Raw genomic sequence first — 22,909 nt, forward strand, 5'->3', positions numbered from 1 at the left:
TTTGCAGGAGCTGAGAACAAGAGAGCAGATATTATAACAAAAGGTGCTCCCATTGCTCTTATCCCTCAGGAAATTCCAAGGGTTTTGGGAGCTGTGAGCCAGGAACTGTAGACAAAGACCAACTATGTATGAGAAATATATGATCAAAAGATATATTATAATATTGCAAATACCAATTGATATTCAACAAAGCTAGGATTCTGAGGAATACACTTTGGGAAGTGCTCACTAATCTACAGAAATAAAGCACAGAGTTTAGTCTCAGAGGGTCGTGTATAACATAAGCTGAGTCTGTTTAGTTCCTAAATGCTTCTAGAGTCAAAAATGTTCCTGCTAAATGGAATCCTTTAAATAAGAATAACGCAGGAATAAGATCATGCCGTATACAAAGAGGAGATGACACTTGACATAAACCCAATTTTTTGTGTTCAGTGCTATCTGCAGAACTTTATCTGCAAAGAGAAAAAAGATGCTTACCACATCATGTGGTTGGTGACGGTGATAAGAGCTCACTGATGTTTTTAGTATTCATCAGTACCTGTTATTCTTTAAATTGGAATACTGGTCTATATCTCCACAAAGAACTACGCAGTTTATCTTAGGCTGCATGTACATGGGACAAATGAGAGTTAAAAATCAGTTAGAAAAATTCCATCAATGAAGAGAGCGAATCAGTGAAAATTTTGTAATTTGGAGACCTCTGAATTTCCTGATGAACTATCTTTTAATTGAATGTTGCCACACGATGTCAGGGCCTGTGTTTAGTTGTGTAATTGTGTTGGTTCCAAGTACTACTACTTAGCCTTGAACTAGTGAGGAAACGTTAGGTGTGGGTTTCATATCTAAGTGATGTATTTGCACCAGTGAAGGCCAAATTATGCAATGACATGTTGTACAAAGTGAGTTGAAAATGGCTTGACAATAGAAAAATGATGGGAAGAATTGTGACATCATACAATCGTTGGTATCATAGGTATTACAAAGCTCAAAGACGCGAGCCACGACAGTCAGTATCATTATATGTGTTTTACAGAGTGCTTTTGTTTCCATAGATATTATGATTTTGTTGTCATTTAATTATAAATTTTACTTTGTTTTATAGTACTATGAGTTATCAAAACAAGTTTGTACTTAGCTTTGCTTATACACATTTAAGTAACATTATTATAAAAAGAAGTCAACACTGAGAATCTGATCTAAAGTAATTGATGACTGTTTTCTAAATAGAAGATGGTGGACGATGTGAATTCTGTAACTCAGTGGTCCTCAAGTGGGAGAATTTAGAAATGTGTGGAGGCATTGTGATTGTCATAAAGACTGGGGGCTGCTGCAATCAACTACTCTATGACTTAGAGGACAGTGGCTAAATGTCCTGCAAGTGCACAGAATAGACTTGAAAGACACAAAATTGTCACGTCAAAAATGTCAATAGTGCTGTTGTTTAACTCTTACCCCCTTTTGGTCACTGTGTTGTTAGAGATAAATCTTAGCCCAGCTCTAGCAATTGCACTGGACCATGTGGTCTATAAATAGTAATTCATATATCAGGACCCTCAACATGGAGGCCACCTAAGTGGTCCTGTCCATGTCACAAATCTAAAGCCATATCAGCCTGTGCTTACAGGAAACACCTGTCTAGGGAAACCTAACATACACCAATCACAATCTTCCAATTCAGTTTTAGCTAGTTCAACTTACCCTAGAAAACAGGACCAACTAGCCTTGTAAGGAAATCCCAACCTCCTAGCCAATCATGCCCTGTTTCCATGTTGCCTTTTCTAACGCTCTGTAAAACTGGCTCTTGGCTCAAATCCCTCCCAAACGGTGCTCCACTGTTTGTGAGGCACTGTACTCCCCCAATCCATGGATTATTTTCCCTTGAATAAAGAACATCAAATCTGTTACTCATTTGCATTATTTTTGTCATTTGACAATATCTATGCCAATCTGCCTCCTCGCTTTAATATCCTCCTATTCCTTTTTCCTCTTCATTCACAATTATTTATGTGTACCCACCTCATCACATAAAGGACCTGAGTGTGTTAGTGTACGTGTGTGTGCATGCACCTGGTTGACTAAGCAGTTGCCTAAATTGGATTGGAATTTTTTGGTTTATACCTCTATAACTATTATTTCATTCTTTTATACTATAGGTCTTTGTGTCTATATTTGTATATAAATGTCATAATGTATTTTGTCTAATAGATTATAACATTTTTCGATCCTTCACAGCACATAGCCCAGGGTTCTTTTTTTTTTCCCATTTTATTTCCATAGAGTATAAATGTCTTAATCTTTCTTTTCCTCAATTTTATCATCTATAAAATGGAAAAGGGCACATACCTCTTAGGTTTGTTGTAAGGATTAAATGAGAAAAAGTGAGTACATAGTTTAGGTCAGTGACTACCGGATAATAAGTGGTTAATAAGATTTAGCTATATAAAGCTGTATATATTTTTTTCCAGTGAATGCATTTGGATTTTGATAGTCCCATTAAAAAAAAAAACTGACATTTTAAAGCACAAAGGGAAAATAGAACTATTGCTGCAATAGAAGAAAGGGAAGTCCAGAGAAGGGTGTCACCAGTGTCCAATATTAGACACTGACTCGTGAGTCCATTCATTTTCACTTGAATGTTTTCCCACTTTCCCACCCTTCCACCCTGGAGGTTGATAAAAGAGTTAAGGAGGGGGAAGATGGCAGAGCTAACCATCTTTGAAACTATTTTTTACATTTATTTAACATTTAAACTAGAGTTGGAGAAAGCAGGATAAGAGACCATTTATTTAGAAGTAAAACTGCATTTTATCAATACAGAAATAAACCACATATGTTTTTCTCAAAATCAAGATAAAAATTTGTTTAAATAGCCACTATAATGTGAAGAGTAGCATGTCAATTGCAAGAACACTTTTTTTTTAAACATCTTTACTGGAGTATAATTGCTTTACGATGGTGTGTTAGTTTCTGCTTTAAAACAAAGTGAATCAGCTCTACATATACATATATCCCCATATCCGAGAACACATGTTGATTATCCAACTCAGGGGCAGCTTCGGCTAAGAAAATATTTTATGTAGATCTTTTAAAGGCATTTTTCCCCTCCCTCAGAGGCATATTGAAATTTATCATTAATCTAGTAGAAGAATTATGTTATTCTTGATTTAATATGCTGCTTAGCTCATTAAGCCATACTTTAAATTTATAAAGGCTGGTAGTACTTACACATCCAACTAAGCATAATGCTCACTTTCATGTTTTATAAATTACCTGTGGAAAACTGTGTTTCTCCTTGACATTGCCTTTTTTTGATAGACCAATTGCATAGGCCCCATAACCAGGACATTTTCAGCCCTGAAATCCCTGACCTCCCTCCTCTCGCTGAATCTCTTTTGCCTTGGGAATGTTTAACCTACATCATGCTGCCTGGCTTATCTTTGTTTCAACACTGTCATTAAGAAATATCAACTCTTTAGATTAACTAGAACTCTTCAAAAAGATTTACTGTCTCTTCTGTGGTTTTTCTCCTTTGATGGGAAGGCAAAAAAGATAAAGGCAAGGAAGAAAAGTGAGATCCCTATACAAAACAATACCTTAGCTTTTTTTCTCATTTCCATTTTTCTCTGAGATGTATTTACAGTTTGTATTTCTGGAAAGCCTTTTCATTACATGCTGCATAAACATGAAGAATGTAGAGTGATATCCATGCTGTTTGTGGTTGGTTTGCTCTTTATACTTATGTTTTCTTGCCCTTGGCAAGAAATAAAAAGTGATTTTGCAGTTTTCTTCACTGCCTTTTTATGAGTATAAAAAAGTACTTGTTCTTAATATTTTTCATAGATCTTTTAGTAGTGCAGTTGTCAAATAAAACCTCTCCTCTCTGAGTCGTTGATTTTATGGTCCCAATCAGAAAGTGGGTAATTTCAATCACTCAATAGCATATTAAGATTAAAGCAAAAAGCATCCTTGCATGTTTTCCAGTGTGCATTTTACATGAAACAAAGCAGAATGGATGCAAGCCTTGATCAATTCCTGGTGTTTTCCTTGTCCACCAAAGCTTCTGTTAGAGCTCTTAAGGAGTTTTTAAAAAATCTAGGCACAGAGGCTGTCATCTGCTATTGCCATAGAACAGGCAGCCCAAAGCAAATGCCAAAAATTTTATTGGGTTCTTTTTCTCAATTTGTTATTGCATCTGGTCTTGTTCATTGCACTACATGTCAGCTGATGCAGAGAGAGGTGATGGAAATATCTAGGTTCCAAATGGCAAAGTGGGAGGCTATCCGAAAGCATTTTATGTGTTTGTATTTGTTTCCTGAAGTTTAACGAACACAAAAGGTAGCAAGGGTTGACGTAAAGCAGGCTGCAGTATGGGCTGCTGGGGAACGCTTACTGCTCTGTTTTATTAGTACCAAGTGGCAGGACCACCAGAGACATGATGCCCATCTTTCCAACAAGTTGAAATATAATTGAGTGCCTTCTGCTGCTATATATTTCCTTTGTACTATCTTGAATTCTGCTTGGGTCCTCATCTTTATGAGATTAGAATTCATTGTCACTCACTGTTCTTCAAACTTGGCAGTTCAGTGGTTACACTCCACCTCAGACTAGGGGATGCCCAATAAAGAAGGGGGATGAGTCGTCTCTACAGCATAAAGGGACAAGAATATATTGGAGTTACGCTATAGACCATACAATTGCCCATGTATACCGGGGATGGGGTGGGGTTAGAAGTGATGTACAAAAACTGAAGCTCTGGGGAAAATGGACATAATGACCCTTTATCTGCCTGGATGAGGTGGACACCCAGTGGTTACATTCTTGATGATTCACATTGCGTGTTGTGGATTCCATGTGAAAATTCTCCAGGGACAATTGGCATGTGTTTCCAGTGTTTAATTCAAATTTTACTCTGATACTTCTGTGGTAAGAGGGGCTGTATTGGGTATATTGCTTATGATCCTGGAAAACTTGGAGAGGGTGAAGACTAGGCCAACCACAATCTTATGCTCGAGGATTTTTATAAAATGCACTGAGTGACTCCCCCCAAAACGCCACAGTGTAAGTAGTGATGGCAGAACAATCCCCAGCAATGAGGCGGGGAAGGGTAGTCCTCCATCCCAGGTCACCGGCGAGCAGGAGATGGAGAGCAGGGTAGCAAGCACCTGTTACTTACCAGATGGTTAGGGCAACGTCACTATCTTTTTGTGGGCTCAACTCTAAGTGGTCATTTTAAAAGATGCTCCAGGAAAATCAAAGCAGGAATTTGGGGCAGTAATCCTAAACTCAGATCCTTGTCTAAATGTCCAGACTTTGGGTGTGAGCAGGGTTGTCATACTGTAAAATACCTAGGCAGCAACTCAAAATAGCTCTTTTCTCATCACAGGGATGGATGTGTTAATTAACTCGATTGTGATAATCATCTCACAATATATAGGATATCACATCATCACATTGTATACTTTAAATATATACAATATTTATGTATTATATTTTATATATTTATATAATATATATCTCAGTAAAACCAGAAAATAATTTCAGCTCATATTTAGTGATTTTTAACCTTAAAGTGAAAAATAATGGTGAATTATGATGTTAACTGTAACCTCTCTATAATTTAATGACAAATTTTGCCGAATATCGTTTTATTTTTATTTTCTCCTAAAAATAATTAAACATCTTCTGTGCTTCAATATACACAGTACTTCATTTAATCCTATAAGCCAGTCACTTTTATTTAGATTCAGAGAGGTCAAATAACTTTAAATATTTTTCAGATTTCTGTCTTACATATTAATGTCTACATGAACATATGAATTCCTGGGTGCTGGGTTGAGTTCTCTGATCAATCAGCATTCTTCCCAGAAGTACCAGATACATCAAGAACAATGAGCCATCAGAACGGAGATGGCCAAACCCGGGACCTGTCTGCATTAGGGTTCAGGGTCTCTTATCTATGTTTCATATCAGGTGGTTTTGCTTTTTCCTATTTTAGATATTAGGGCTCAACATATATTTTGAAAGAAATGTCAAAGTAATACTTGGTTAAGATTCATAATGCCTCTCATCTCCAAAAAACATAGCAAGGGGATGCTGAAACCTGTGCTTAGTAGTATTTCCATTTACCCCTGGCTAGGGTTTTAGGGTATAGTTTTAGGCCAAACCTTATTAATGTGCAGACTAAGTCATTTCAGGTATGAAGATCAAATGCTCAAAAGAGCAAAGACCTAGGAAGGCACTGCAGGTTCATTTGGAATAAATTGCTTTATACATCATTTTATTTGCACCATTTCAATCCTCATAGTTACGTTGTATAGAGCTGTCTAGTTTAGCCAAAATATTTCAAAACTCAGTATTGAAGAATGAGCTCATGAATCTGTATTTTTTTTTTTGTATCCTGAGATTGGCTATAAAGAGCTTAGTACTTTTTAATCACTTATTTCTTTGTGGGAACAAGTGTCAATTTGGACCATAAACGGGAGCCGTACCTTATGACTTGGCAGATTTGCTGAAAGGTTGTGCATATTTATCTGAGGGCTCAGCATGGCAAGAACTCATCTTCCAGATGATATTTAAGAGATTTAAATTACTTATAAATTACAACATGCCTAATTCTAAAAGGATTAAGATACAATATGAAAATATTTCTTGATAAGTGCAGTTAAAATGCAAAAAAATAAGAGTACGCACAAATACAAATTCATATACATGTGAGAACCTATTTTAAAAGAGGGCAGAGAGAATCAGGTTGGAATCTGGAATGAATGAAGTATAGAAACTGAGCAATCAATTTAGCAGCCCAAACAAGAAGCAGGACCCACTGGATAATATTGTGTGATTTTCTGGTGAAAAGAAGCAAAGCTACCTAAACACCTGTTTTCTTGACACTGAGCTCTAAGAAGGATATATAGGGGGATCCCTATCTTCAGATTCAGTTTTTAAGTAAATACAGCAACACTCTTCAAATGGATACATCTCAAATGGATTCTCCAGAAATGCTGAATGTCACATCAAATCAGATTTCAGTGGAGTCATCTCTGCGGACAAGGCAAACTTGTCCGGTGCAAATACGGCTGATGGAACAACATGAGACCAGTGCTTAGAGTATCTGGAGGGAAGAGTCCATGAGATCTTCTGGTACTTTCTCTCGTGCTATGAGCCAAGGGTTCAAATTTAAGTTTGTCTTGATTACTAAGGAAGGAAGGATGGGGGAGGGAACAAAAATCCATTAAGCCATACAGGATAAGAGAAATGGAAACTCTGCATTTCTGTCCCAAGGGTCAATATTTCTCTATAAAACTTGAGGCCCTAAGCCTTGTAGGGTCTGTTGGGGCCCAAGGTAGGCCACCCCAAAATGTGCCTCAATGACATATTGATTATTTTGAATTAAAGTTACTTAATAAACAGCCAATGCAGGAGAGGCACTCTGACCCACTTTGTGTCTCCCTGAAATCAGGAAATAAATCTCTCATGAAAGGTGCTCTCCCTGCATCTGGAGGTAGAAGGACACCCTTATCGCCAAAGGTAGGGAATTGGGGCCAAGAAACCTATATACACAAACCTTGTCACTTCTTTAATTGACTACCCCAAGCCCAAACTCTGTTTAGAGTTTTCACTAATAAGGTACCCAAACCTAAGTTTCTTGGTCCTGTCAATTCCTCACAATTGTATTCTTTTCTTGTCTAAAAAGTATGAAAGCTGCCTACTTTGGCCACTTCTGAGGTCCCAATTGGGCCTTCCATATGCATGAATTAAATTTGTTTTGCCTTGCATCAATTTTACTGTTAGTCCAGCCACAAGAACTCAAGAGAGGGAAGGGGGAAATTTCCTCCCTGACAGATCCCAGAGATGGGTTTGACTGTAGTTTGGGGACGAAAAGCCCTTTTCCGGCAGAGAATGGGAACAAGGGTGATTTGCAAAGCAGCATTAAGGATTGAAGCTGAGATTAAGAACCAAACAGACAGTAGACTAGAAACACTAATCCAAAAGGACTGTGGAGAGTTGACTAGTGAAACACATGGTAGGTCGGAGGAGAACAATCAGGTGCAGAACAGAGTGTGCTAGGCATTCTCTGGAAATATTGCTAGGCAATCTTGCAAATTTACATGGAGTTCACTGTTATTTCCCATATATGGGCCACCGACTCAAAGAGAATCAATTTGGTTCATATACCACGCATTAAAAATACACAGTAATGGGCTTCCCTGGTGGCGCAGTGGTTGAGAGTCCGCCAGCCGATGCAGGGGACACAGGTTCGTGCCCCGGTCTGGGAAGATCCCACGTGCCGTGGAGCGGCCGGGCCCGTGAGCCACGGCCGCTGGGCCTGCGCGTCCGGAGCCTGTGCTCTGCGACGGGAGAGGCCACAACAGTGAGAGGCCCGCGTACCACAAACAAACAAACGGACAAAAAAACCAAAAAGCACAGTAGTTTAACTGTATATTTCCCCTTCTAGACTGTGAACTCCATGAGGAAAGAGACAGCTTGTCTTATTTCCTACTAACCATCCATTAGGAGGCACGTGGCTTGACAATTAGAAGATAACAAAAATGTTTGAAGGACAGAATTAACGTGCCTATGTTTTCTCATTTAATAATGGCTATTTATAAGGGGGAGGTGGCATTATCCCTATGCTATGGATGAGGATGTAAGACTGAAAGTTGAGATAACTTACACATCCTACAGCTTTTTATCCACTTAATAAGTAGCAGCGCCATCATTTGAACGCAGGTCTGCTTTAAGTCAAAGCCCATTAGGCAACACTGTCTCCTTACCAAGCAAACATTTACAGACTAGACACGGGGCACTGATTGCAATGTTAGGTGTTGGAGATGCTGCAGAGAAAAGTAAGATGTGGTCCTCAGCTTCCCGAACAGAAAAGCAGAGAGTCATTCAAAAGTAAAACACAGAGCTTTTTTTAAGATCTAAAGATACGAAAAAATCACAATAGACGACAGCACAAACATTTAACCCTCATGAGAGAGGATCAGAAGTTTTTGATGAGATGCTTGCAAGATAGACATTAGAAGAATTTAAGGAGTCTGATAGCCCATGTGGACATGGGAGGTGTGGTAGGCAGAATTTTGGCCCCTGTGACCTTCTCTCTCTCTTCTTTCTCAGGAATATGTTGAGTCGCATGCCAAAATGGACTTTGCAGATGTAATTAACATTCTTATCAGTGACTTTAAAATAGGGAATTTATCCTGGATCATCTGGCCAGGCCCAGTAATAAGTATATGAGCTCACTTTTTGATCTCCATTTTGCTTACTGCCTTTTGTTTTTCTCATTAGCTATATTGGTGAGCAATGCATAAATATATTTCTTATTTGTCTTTACAAAGAATCAGCTTTCGTTTTGTTAATTCTCTCATATTTTGTTTTCTGTCTCATTTGTTTTGCCCTTAATCGTATTTTAAACCTTCTTATTCTTTTCAGATTTGCTCTGTTGATAGTTTTTTCAAGCTTAATTAGTTGAATGTTTTTTAAATTTTTTCCACAGTCTAATAAAAATATTCAGAACTGTAAATTTCTCTGTAAGTTGTGCTTCAGATATATTCCACAGTTTTGACAGATACTACTTCTATTGTTCTTAAGGTCAAAGGATCTCATCATTTACATTAGAATTTATTAGTTAATGCGTGGTTTATTTGGTGTATTTTTCCTCAAGTCGCAGAAGATTTTTATCACTCCTTTATTATTATTTATTATTATTCTAAGATTTTTTTGTTTTAGTTATGTATTGCTATATAAAACAACCATTTTTATTATGTTGAAGATTGCTGTGGGACATCAATTTTGACAAGTCACAGGAGGAATGGTTTGTCTCTGCTCCACGATATTTGAGGCGTCAGATTGGAAGACTCAGTGACTGGGGCTGGGGCGGTAGACTGTAGTGACTACACATAGGCTCTCTATTTGGCTTAGGCTTCTCACATCATGATAGCTGGGTTCCAAGAGGAAGTATCCAGAGAGCGAGTATTCTAAGGGACCTAGAGACTCAGAATCTGCTTGACTTTTTTATGACTCAGTCAGAAGGCACACAGAAGGGCATCCATGGGACTCTATTTGCTGAAGCCATCCCAATCTAGCCCAGATTCAAGGAGAGGGGAAATAGCACTCACCTCTCGAATGAAGGAGTCCCTAATAATCTGTGGTCATGTTTAAAACCTGCCTCAGTCGTACCATGTTCAAAGAACTTGTTTCTGTGTGCTGTTAAATCTTGTGGTTTATATGTGCCTCATTTATTTCCCCATATGTTTATTTACAACAGTTTTCTATTTTTAAGTATATCTTTTAAAAAGCAGGATATCTTTGGTATTTTTTGTTTATTCAATATTAGAGACTCTTTGGATTGGCCCACATTAATATAGCAGGTACAGATCCATGTGTCCAGGCTTGAACACTCTTTGGGTTGTGTTTTTATTTATTTCCATAGGTATTTTGTTTTATGAGGGCTCTGAGTGGTCTCAGACTGATGCCAGGACAGTAACTAGACATCTAGGTTCGTAAGTGCAATTGAGAGGTGCCTCCCAGCTCCAAGTCTGACTTAGCCCACCTTGATCGCATCGATATCTTGGGGCTCTCCGGGACAATGTGAAGGAAATTAGTGCCTACAAAGAGAATCATCTACCCCAGCTTATCCCCCTGCCTTGGGTTCTTTACCCTCTCCAATTTCCATTAGTCATTTCCCCTCCATTCTTAGACCCAAACACTTTCTATATGCCTCTAAGGATTTCTCACACTTTTGTTTCAGGTGTGGAGTGTAGGATTGTGTTCTGTCAGTATCTTGACTTCTTCGTTGCCTCTTTGGTTGGGTTTGGAGAGGAAGCCCATGCTGGTTTGACATCTTGTCTCAAAGTTTTTGGTTTCGTAAAAGTATATTCATCTGATGTTTTAAAAACATACATAAATGCAATGGTGTATTATACATTTGCTCTTTAGCTTAGAAAATCTAGTCATTATAAATGAGGGGAACTCTCCCTTGTGCATAGCACTTCGTGGATTTTATAGCATCATCATCTTCATTATTTCAATGCTCAGAACAACACTATGACATAGTTATAGACGAATAAACTGAGAAGTTAAGTGAGTTGCCTATAAATGTAGCTAATAAGAAACATGGATGAAGTTCAAATTCAGATCCTCTGACTCCACAAATTTCTGTCTACTATACCCTCTCAATACTAAGTTTAAGATCATTTCTCTGAGTCACAAAAACAGAGGCACAGATAGATTGCATGTTGAGTGAAGACATTTTAAAAATAATTTTTTAAATATTCAATGTAAGTATAGCTATTACGCATGACAGAAAAGACCAGCTTAAAACGATGGATTGACTATGTAGGTTTAGAAAACCAATGACAAAATAGGCATCCATCTGGTGTGCACATTTATTTTTTAAATTGAGATTTTTTTGTTCAACTTTATTTTTACACAATTTCAAATTTATGGAAAGTTGCAAGTATAGTACTAGGAATTTCCTTTATTCTTCACCAGATTCACCAATATTTCATCACATTTTCTTGCTTTCACTCATTCGCTCATTTGTTTTCTCTCTCTCTCTCTCTCTCTCTCTCTCTGTGTGTGTGTAAATAATACATATAGTATGTAAATATATAGTATTTATTCCCCCAAAACCATTTAAGGGATAAGTCACACATATTATGAATCATTGCCCTAAATCCCTAAATACCTTAGGAGGTATTTCCCAGAACAATAAACCACAGTAATACCAAAATTGGGAGATTTAACTTTGATATAATACTATTGTCTAATTTAGGAATGTGCAAACCCTAGGTCTCAGGTCAAACATGGACAACTGCTGCTTGTTGTGAATAAAATTTTACTGGCACACAACCACTTTTTGTCTATGACTGTTTCTGGGTTACAACAATATAATTGAATAGTTGCAACAGGTATCATATGACCCACAAGTCTACAAATATTTAATATTTGATCCTTTACAGAAAAAGTTTTCTGATCCTTCTAAAATCCATAGTCAAATTTGACCTTGTCTAAATAATAACCTTCAGAGTTGCATTTCCTCATTCACGACCCACCTAAGATCATTCATTGCATTTAGTTATGTTCCTTTAATCTCCTTCAGTCTACAACAGTGCCTTGTCCTTTCTTTGTATTTAATGACATTGAAATTTTTGAAGAATAAAGACCACTTATTTTGTAGAATATCTCTTTATACTGGTTTATCTGATATTCCCTCATGATAGATTTAAGTTATACATTTTTGACAGGAATAACACTGAAAAGATGCTGTGTTCCTCTTAGTGCACCCTATCAGTAGGTATATTAGATGTCAATTTCTCTTTTGTTAGTGATATTCATCTTAATCACTTAAGTTGGTGTTTGCTAAGTTCTTCCAACATGAAGTTACTCTTTTGCCACATTGACATATAAATTTTTGGAGGATCAGCTGAGACTTTATAAATATCTCGTTCTGAACGAATTACCACTATGATGGTTAAAAAGTGATTTTTAAAAGTCCCAATGGATGCATATTTTAATATCTTGGTAGGATGGTGAAGCTCAGGCCTATGCCCACAAGTGCAGGCGAAATGTTTAAGGCCAATACTCACTAGAAGCCAGGATTCACACAGAATGCTGAGCCTTATCTTCAGTGCCTTTTTGAGTCTGAATAATGGATGTGGTACTGAAAACAGGGAACATTGTTTGGCTGACAGAATATTTATGGAGTGAAGTACTACAGGAGTGCTCAGGATAAGTTCTGAATAATATTCTTTCAGAAAATGCAGTATAGAGATTCAAATGCAAAACTATAAGATGAATAAGAAATTTCCATCAATTCAAAATGGTTCAATATAAGGCATAACTGTCTGCATGCCAGAAAGAAACAGGCCACAACATACAGGTTTGGGTGACAGTGATTTGTAGCAGCTCTCCACAGCCAAATATTTCACTTATGTGGGGCTGTGAGAAACAAGTCCATTGGGCTGAGCTTAGGCACAGTCTCCATGCCCTCGGTTAAGGGCAATCACTTAGACTGCCACTTTCAAAATGACTTTCTCAAGTAGTGGTAGCTGACATACCAAATGTATGAAACTTCTGATTTGACTCGAGATAAAGTCAAAACGAAGGTCATATCATTGTCCTCAAAGTCAGACTTTGTTCAGGAAGTAATTAGAAGGATGATTAGGGAAGCAAGAACGGAACATTTTCTTCCAAGTGTTATTGACTTAGCATTGATTGATGTTTTCGTTCTGTCCACTCTCTGATTTAAAAAAAAAAAAAAATGAGTTGAAGGACTAATTTTGAGTATACTCATTTTCAATTTCCGTTCAGTATTGGCTTGGAGTAGAGCAAATAGTGAAATGATAATGGTAAAGACAAGAAGGGTAGCAAATGTTTTTCTAGATGGTACCAGAGGGATTTCCCAATAGAGCACAAAGGAAGTAGTAGGAAAGAAATCTCACAACATATTTTACGTGATTGAAGTGTCAGTCTCTAGGTCTCCCCATTTAGATATTTACATTAAACGTTGCAAATAGTCTTGTAAATACTGGTTTTTAGGCAATCCTACGTGTAATCTTAAGAAATTTTATTTTTAGAGTATGTCAGGAAGCTATAATTTTGGGGTACTAATAATGATAGAATAAGTTGGCTTCAGTTATAGTATCCTAAAAAGGCATCGAATAATCACACTCTCATTATAATGTACAAATACAAGCCCTCTAAGAGAACAAAGATTAAGTGAAAGAAAAAAAAATTATACCAGTGTTGAACCTTACCATATCTTGTCATACACATATGAAGATAAGAGCTAATGTTTGCTGAGTTGTTACTCATATTCAACTGAATCCCATGTGTGAACTGATTTATAAATCTGTACATTCAATGGTAGGTTCTTTTCTACTGCTATTCACCACAAAAATCTTCGTTTAGCTGCTCTGCAAAGTTGTTGATGTCTTGAAGGATATGTTACCTATATACATCTGGATCATTAGCTTCATAATTCTCCAAGATGGAGATTTGATAGGAAGTTAATTTTAAGTGGCAAAATGTCTAAATTATTTTAAGACTGGAAATATCTCTCCACTTCCAATCATTGAAAGTTTGCTTTTCACAATGCAATAATATATTCATTCAAAATATGTTTGAGAGCTTACTATGGAACAGAAATTTTTCTTAAAAGCTGGGGAATATATTGTATGTATTGAGGGTATTCAGGGAAGTTTTCAGGGTCACATAGTCTGAAGTGAGAAGTGGCGAGAAAGGAAGGTTTTAAAACGAATTCAACAACTGCTATTTGGTATTAAGATTTCCATGAAAAAGCTATTTATGATGACACTTTAAAAGAAATAGTCTTCCTGTGGAAAAATAGTTAGGTTTCCAAAATGTAGATATTAATAATTTATGAAGACTCAAGGGTATTGTATATTGCTATTTATCTTGATTTGTACCAGGATGACATAAATAGGCACCAAGTCCCAGCCATAATTTTCCATGGGAAAAGGGAAACACAGGAAGTGCTATAGATTACTTTTTAAGTTATGGTGATTTGAAGGACTGTATCTGCAGACAGATTGCCTGAATTCCAGGCCTGGCTCTGCCATCCACTACTTGTGTGATCTTGGGTAAATATGAGAAAACGTAAAACCTCTGTGCCGTTTCCTACTCAATAAGGTGATTGGAGGATTAAATAAATGTATGTAAAATATTGGGTTGGCCAAACCCGAACAAACTTTTGGCCAACCCAATATTTATAAAAGTGGCCCATAGTAAGTACTTAGGTACTAATATTACTATTAAATAAGGGAAAACTGTACATATGAGAAAATCCAGACTAAAGAAGTTTCATCATTAAAGAAGAATGAATGAAAATAAGTGAACTGAAGATGCAATTCAAAAAGTTAAAAATACAAACAGAACAAAAGGAACCATGAGAAATGAATTGTTAAATTTAGTAACATAAATTATTGGATTGAAAATATAGATTAAAATCAATCCAAGCCTTGGCACATGGTAAAGATAATCAAAATGGACAATTTGATTATGAATCAGAGAAAACACTAGATATGCTATCAGAAATTTGGAAGGAAATAAAATTATTGGATTGAAAATATAGATTAAAATCAATCCAAGCCTTGGCACATGGTAAAGATAATCAAAATGGACAACTTGATTATGAATCAGAGAAAACACAAGATATGCTGTCAGAAATTTGGAAGGAAATAAAATTATTGGATTGAAAATATAGATTAAAATCAATCCAAGCCTTGGCACATGGTAAAGATAATCAAAATGGACAATTTGATTATGAATCAGAGAAAACACTAGATATGCTATCAGAAATTTGGAAGGAAATAAAATTATTCATAGTGGTGGTGATAACTGATAACAAAAAATCATCTTGTCAATTGCCTCTGGAAAAAGTAGTTTCTTTGTTAGGAGACCAAAACCAAGGAAAAAGACTAAGTCATGTAGTTGAATCATGGTTGCCGTGTATTTCTCTGAGGGGATGGTGATGTGAGCAGCCGGCTGACACTTGGTGAAGAAGACGGCAAAGAGGTGAGGGGAATAGGAAGCAAAGTTCAAGCGACAGTACTTGGAATAGAAACTTGAACTTGGCAAGCTTGGCAAGTTTTTGCTTCCTAACATACTCTTATGTATTTCCTCCCTGAATTCTGAAAAAAAATATTACTTTTCAAAATGCCAGCCTGGCTCAGCTAGATTAAGGGAAAAAAAGGAATAGGGTTGCACCAGAGATTGAGGGGCAGAATCACTCTTCTGGGAAATGGATATGATGGCAGAGTCCTTGTGTACTGTCGGTAGGACTATAAATTAGTGCAGCTGATATGGAAAACAATATGAAGGTTTCTCAAAAAATTAACAATAGAATTACTATATGATCCAGCAATTCCATTTCAGGATATATACACAAAAGGATCTGTAATCAGAGTCTTGAAGATACATTTGTATACCCATGCTCATAGCAGCAGTATTCACAATAGGCAAATGTTGGAAGCAACCCAAGTATTTATTGATAGATAAATGGTTAAAAATCTGGTCTATACATGCAATGGGATATTATTTAGCCTTAAAAAAAGGAAGGAAATTCTGACACATTCTTACAGCATGGATGAACCTTGAGGGCATTATACTAAATGAACAAGTCAGTCACAAAAAGACAAATATTATATGATTCCATTTATATGAGGTAGCTAGAGTTGCTAAATTCATAGACAGAAAGTTGAATGGGGGGAGGGGGATTGAGGAATTGTTTAATGGGTATAGAGTTTCAGTTTTGCAAGATGAAAACAGTTTTGAGATTGCTTGCATAAATGGATTTAATATTACTGAAACGCACACTTAAAAATGGTTAAGATGACAAAATTTGTTATGTGTATTTTACCACAATTAAAAATGAAAAGCAGGAATGACTATATTAGTATCAGGTAAAGTAAACATCATAGCAAAGAGAGCTACTAAGGGCAAAGAGGAATATTACATTATTATAAAAGCATCAATCCACCACAAAGATATAGCTATCTTGAATATGTATCAACCAAACAGCAGAGTTTCCAAATACACAAAGCAAAAACCGACAGGGCCGAAAGAAGACTTTGACTAAGCCACAGTTGTACTTGGACTTCAAACACCTAACACTCAGCAACTGATAGAACCACTAGGCAGAAAGTCAGCAAAGATTGAATAACTGAACAAAACAATGACCAACAGGATCTAATTTATACATAGAAGAGTCAACAACCACAGAGTACACACTTGTTTCAAGAGTCTACGGAACATATATTGATACCAAGATAATGTATATCCTGGGTCAGAAAACGAGCATCAACAAATTTAAGAGCTTGAAATCCTACAGGACATATTTTCTGAGCACAGTGGAATCAAACTAGAAATATGTAAATATGAAAGACAACAGGAAAATCTCTAAACAATTGGAAATTAAACACACTTATAAATAATCCATGGGTCAAGGACAAAGTCTCAAGGAAAATTTTTTTAAAAAGACATCGAGGGCTTCCCTGGTGGCGCAGTGGTTGAGAATCCGCCCGCCGATGCGGGGGACGCGGGTTCGTGCCCCGGTCCGGGAAGATCCCACGTGCCGCGGAGCGGCTGGGCCCGTGAGCCACGGCCGCCGAGCCTGCGCGTCCGGAGCCTGCGCTCCGCGACGGGAGAGGCCGCAACGGTGAGAGAGGCCCGCGTACCGGAAAAAAAAAAAAAAAAAGACATTGAACTGAATGAAAATGAAAAGACATATCAAAATATGTGGAATGCAGCTAACGTACCACTAAGAGAGCAATTTATAGCATTAAATGCTTACATTAGAAAGAAGGAAAGGTCTCAAATCAGAGACCTAAGTTCTTACCTAAAGAAGATAGGAAAAAAAAGAAGAAAATAAACCCAAAGCAAGGAAGTAAATAATAAAGAGCAGAAATCAACAAAATTGAAAGGAAGAATAAAATAGTTTTTCCCCATTGATTTTCTCCATTTCTTCCAAAAAAATCAATGAAATTGACAAAACTTTAGGAAGACTGACAAAGAGAAAATTAGAGAAAACAACGACAAATATCAGGGATGAAACAAGGACTATCATCACAGATCCTGCAATAAGTTAAATGGATAATAAGTGGATACTGTTGTTAACTCATAAATTTGAAAAATTAGAAGAAATGAATCAATTCTTTGAAATACCACAAATTACCACCGCCCCCCGACAAGGTTATATAGGCAATGTAATTAGTCCTATAACCAACAAAGAGATTGAATTTGTAGTTTAAGTTCTGAAAAAGCACATACCCATGTCCACATGATTTCACTGGAAAATTCTACCAAACAGAGATTATACATTGACATTTACTCTTTATCACAAAATCAAAGAGGGTGAGGACATTTCACATCTCATTTTATGAAGCCAGGATTACCCTGATAACAAAACTACAGAGAGAGTACAAGAATAAAGTGGAAAGAGTCACCCTACCTGGTATTAAGGTTTACTATGCAGTCACAATAATGAAGACAGCATGGTGTTTGCTGAGGGATGACACATATATCAATGGAACAGAATAAAGAACCCAGAAATAGACTCAAACCAATATTCCTAACTATTTTTGAAAAAAATGAAAAAGCAATTCAAGGAGTAAGAGTACCCTTTCTAACAAATTGTCCTGGAGCAATCGGATATCCATAGTCTAAAAACAAAACAAAATAACAACAAAAAAACCTTGGCCCAAATCTCATACCTTATACAGAAATGAAAAAAAATCACACATTGAAATGTAAAACTATATAATCTTAGAGAAGATGTTTGGTACCTAAGACCAGGTGAAAAGTCCTTAGACACCAAAAGCATGATCCATAAAAGGAAAAAATTGATAAACTGGACCTCATGAAAATTATGACTTTTGCTTTGTGAAACATGCTATAATGATGGTGAAACGTAAGCTACAGACTGGGGAAAAATATAAATCACATTACGGGACAAAGGACTTGTATCTGAAATGTATAACGAGCTCTTGACATTCAACAGTGAAAAAATAAAAAAAACCCAATTAGAAAATGGGCTATAGCAGTGCCCACGATAAGCAGATGGGTCGAACCTGTATGGTTCCTTTATTCCTGGGGTTATCATTTCATTACTAAAAATGGCATAAACAGAAACCAGACCGAAAAACTCCTAATAAGAGTACAAGAACTTGAGAAGGAGATGCAATGGCTTAAAAAGGAACAGGCCAACAACAACAAGAATTCAAATATTAGAGAAAATTCTTCAGGAACTGGAAATGCTGAGTGTGCTCTTTTTTTTTAAATTTCAGTGCTCATGACCAAAGACATGCAGTCCTAACATTAGTCTGTCTGGTCTGGACTAGGGATACCCAGGCTTTGCCAGTCAGGAGAACACAATACCACTGAACAGAAACTGAGGCTTAACCAAGACTAGACTAGGAGAAAACAGGCAGACCTCCAACCCTCACTGATGTGGGTAAACAAAGACATTAAATGACTTTGGACAGGTGATTTCTCTTGACCTTTGATTTTACTTTCCAAGGGGCAGGGATTCAAAGGATTTTAATTTGAAAGAGGTCAATGATGCTGCTAAAGAGATTCATTAGGCCCACATTTCCAATCAGGTGCTCCCTCCAGACTTCTCTGTACTGGCCTGGGCCCCTGTAGAACCCAGCTTCAGCACTAGGTTCAGCTATCATGAGCAGACTTACTGCCATTTTCCCTTTGTGCTGATTTAGATATTGTAACCATGAATTATACAGCTCAGAAATATGACAACACATAAGATTTCAGGAACTTGTGTAAAATACATGTAGCCAACAGAGTGCTTAATTTTCAGTGGACTACTCTCTCTGCTCAAGTACAGCTAGGAGTCCAGAGCCTGGGTGAGGGGAAAGGACAAGAACCTTTCTAGTTATGTCAATGTGAAGTGATTGGCCAGGTGTTCCTTTATCGTCAAGTCTGCTGTATGATGGCTGTCCTTTTTCTGATTGCCCAAAGAATGGAGAAGCCAGAGATTATTGATAAATCTGCTGAACATAGAGAAATATCCCCAGAAACCTCAATATGGTATGGCTGTAGAATTTTCTCTTGTCTTATATGACTTTAAGTTTGAAAATATCAACTGGATCTAGGATTGGGAGGTTCAGGAGTTCAGTGCTACCCACCACCGACAGCTATAGGCTAAATACACTGTTAAAACTTACATGTTGTATAGTATACTAGAAGGACTGGACTCTGTTGCCATACCCTGTGGGAAAGGACCAAAAATGGATGGAGTGATAGAATAAAGAAAAGTTAATAACTCTGTCATAATGCAGACCATTGCATTTGTAGTAGGAGTGGAAATGTACACTATAAGCCCCGAATAGATCATCCTAAATGTCAAGTATAGGAATCCGGATCCAGCATCTTGTAAGTAGGGGATGCATCGAGCATCCACGTTTATTTCATGAAGAGGAAACAAAAAGCCTAAAGGGACTGTAATGACACACAGAGGAAGAAAATATTATTTATAGAAGACAACAAAGAAGCTCTGTGTTTATACAGAAACTAAAACATCATTTAACCACAGAAGAAACTCACCAGGGTCTAGGAGGCAACAACCAGCTAGTGGTAGGTGGGTGTAGAAAGGAAATAACATACATGCTCTATATATAATTGCAAGAAGTCCTAGAAATTCAGATGATCAGCTCTTAACAAAAGCCCATAAGGTCATAGTAAGGAAGGTCTTGTTGCTTAAATAAGAAACAATTTGTTCTTTTATCCCTGTCCTAAAAGATTGAGATGTTTAAAAAGCAGTCGTAAAATGGAGATGTATTTCTGTGCACCTGGAAACCTGTGCCTTGTGTTCAAATTCATGAAAGCCTGATTTTGCCTGTGTTAAAAAAAAAAAAAAAAAAAAAAGGCTATAGACATGAATAGAAATCTCAGTGAAGAGGATATACAGATGGCAAATGAGCACATAAAAAGAAGTTCAACATTTACCATCAGGGAAATGCAAATGAAAAGTTCAATGAGATATCACTATACATGAACCAGAATCACTTAAAACAATTTTTTAAATGATAACACCAAATGCTGGTGAGAGTGCAAAATAACTGGTGGGACTGTAAACTAGTATAGCCACTCTGGAGAGAAGTATGGAACTTTCTTACAAAACTGAACATGCCATTACCATATGACCCAGCAATTGCACTCGTGGGCATTTATCTCAGAGAAATGAAAACTTTAAGTTCATAGAAAAACTTATACAGGAACGATCATATCAGCCTTATTCGTAATAGTCAAAAAATAAAAACAATGAAAATGTCCTTCAATAAATGAATGGTTAAACTGTGGTACATCCATACCATAGAATATTACTCACCAATAAAGAAAGCAAAAAAAAAATTGATACACACAACCACTTGAATATATCTCAAGGGATTTATGCTGAATGTAAAAAGCCAATCACAAAAGGTTATATGTTGAATGATTCTATTTATTTAACATTCTAATGGCAGCATTATAGACATGAAGAACAAATTACTGATTCCAGGGGTCATGGAGGGAGGAAGGTAGTTGTGATTATAAATGAGTAGCGTGACAGATCCTTGTGATGGAAACTTTCTGTATCTTGACTGTAGTGGTGATAATCACAGGAAACTACACAGGTGATAAAATTGCGTAGAACAATACACACACGTACACAGACTTGTACATGTAAAACTGGTGAAATTGAATATGGTAAATGGATCAAAACAATTTCAATTTCCTGATTGTGATATTGTGCTATAGATATGCAAGATGTTACCACTGAGAGAAACTAGGTTAAGGGTATAAGGTATCTTTCTATTTCTTACGACTGCACATGGCTTTACAATGATGTTAATTTTTAAATAAAATTAAAGCAAGTTTGTGGCATCATTTAAATGCTACTAAACTCTCAACAAAATAACAGTCATAATATTAAAAAGAAATGTAATATTGATGTACAAGAGAACATTGGCTATGCTGAGTAACAGAAGCTGGATAAAAATGAGTACATACTGATTCCATTTATATAAAATGCTAGAAGATGTAATCTGTGGAGACAGCAAGCAAATCAGTGGTTATCTGAGGATGGGGGTGCAGAGAGGGACAAGAGGAAGCAATTGTCAGGGGGTAAAGGGAGACTTATGGGGGTGATGGGTATTTTCACACTTACAATTGTGGTGATGGTTTAACAAGTATACACATATGACCAAACTCATTAAGCGCTCACTTTAAGCGTGTGCAATTTGTTATATGTCAATTATACTTCAATAAAACCACTTAAAAGGATAGTCTCTTCAGAGAAAAAACAACAACTTTGGAAGGAATAAAGATAAAAGATATTTGGAGGGGAGATTATGTTGTTTTAGAATTCTCTGTAGACAGTTGCCTGTACTGAAAGCAGACAGCTCTTACTTCCCTGCCCTTGGGAAGCCACTGCTCCACCTTAAGTTTCTTTAGAAAGTGGGCTGATCAGTGTTGAGTTTGTGGCTTCCAATCACCATTATTTTAGTCCTCAGGGTGCTTTCAATAACTTTTAGTAGGGTGAGATTTTTGGCCCTCTGGAGGACCTTTAGTCGCTGACATCGTAGGGTGAGATGTAACAAACACTTCTATGAAGTAGGTGGCCTGGAAGTGATTTGTCTGTTTCTTGGGATGATACTGCCATCTACACACCTCAAACCACATAGGTTCTGGCAATGTACACTTTGTTGTGCCCCTCGTCCAGCCCCCTACCCCAAAGACAGAGATGCCAATCCCCTTTCCACCTTGCCTGTGGGTTCAAGTGTTAAGTAGGAAATTTATCTTCAGCACTCAGTCCTGACCCATTCCTTATCCCCACTGTCTGGTTAACTGTGATTCTGCCAGTCCACCCCCAACCTTGCAGGACTCAATGTCCTTCCCTCCTCACACACCTGCCTCTTCCCTTCCTTCCCTGCTCCTACCATGAGAGAACTCGCAGAAACACACAGAAATTTTCACAAGTTGATTGTTATTTAATTAGCATCAGTGTACCCTGACGCTGTAAAATTCAATGTCTACGCAGTTGGCCATTTCTCAGACCTCAGACTTGGCAGATATTTCTGAGGTCTCTGGCCTCACCCTGAAGTTTACTGGCTCACCAGGTCTTCGCTTGGAGGGGCGTTGCTGCACAGCACTTGGTTCTGCATGGCCTCTTGGTTCTGCTTTGCATTATTTTGATTTTGATTCAGTGTCTCATCCAGCCTGTGATAACAGCTGAAGAGTGTTGGTCTTGTAGCTTTCTTATGCTGTCTTGTAGGGTTGACAGCTTTTGCAGGGGCTTTTTTACTCAGACTCTTTTGAAGGGGTTTTCTTACTGTCGTGGCTGTCTTCAGCACCTGGAAGGACAACAGAGTGAGGTCAAAAGGACATT

The 22,909-nt window shown here is 37.3% G+C and overlaps 1 pseudogene; it reads left to right on the top strand.

The window, feature by feature from the left end:
• Window positions 1-7,848: 7,848 nt before the first annotated feature.
• On the top strand, window positions 7,849-20,129 carry LOC102983273 (tRNA pseudouridine(38/39) synthase-like; annotated as a pseudogene).
• Window positions 20,130-22,909: the final 2,780 nt, after the last annotated feature.

The sequence above is a fragment of the Physeter macrocephalus genome, chromosome 21 (genome assembly GCF_002837175.3).
Source record: "Physeter macrocephalus isolate SW-GA chromosome 21, ASM283717v5, whole genome shotgun sequence".
NCBI lineage: Eukaryota > Metazoa > Chordata > Mammalia > Artiodactyla > Physeteridae > Physeter > Physeter macrocephalus.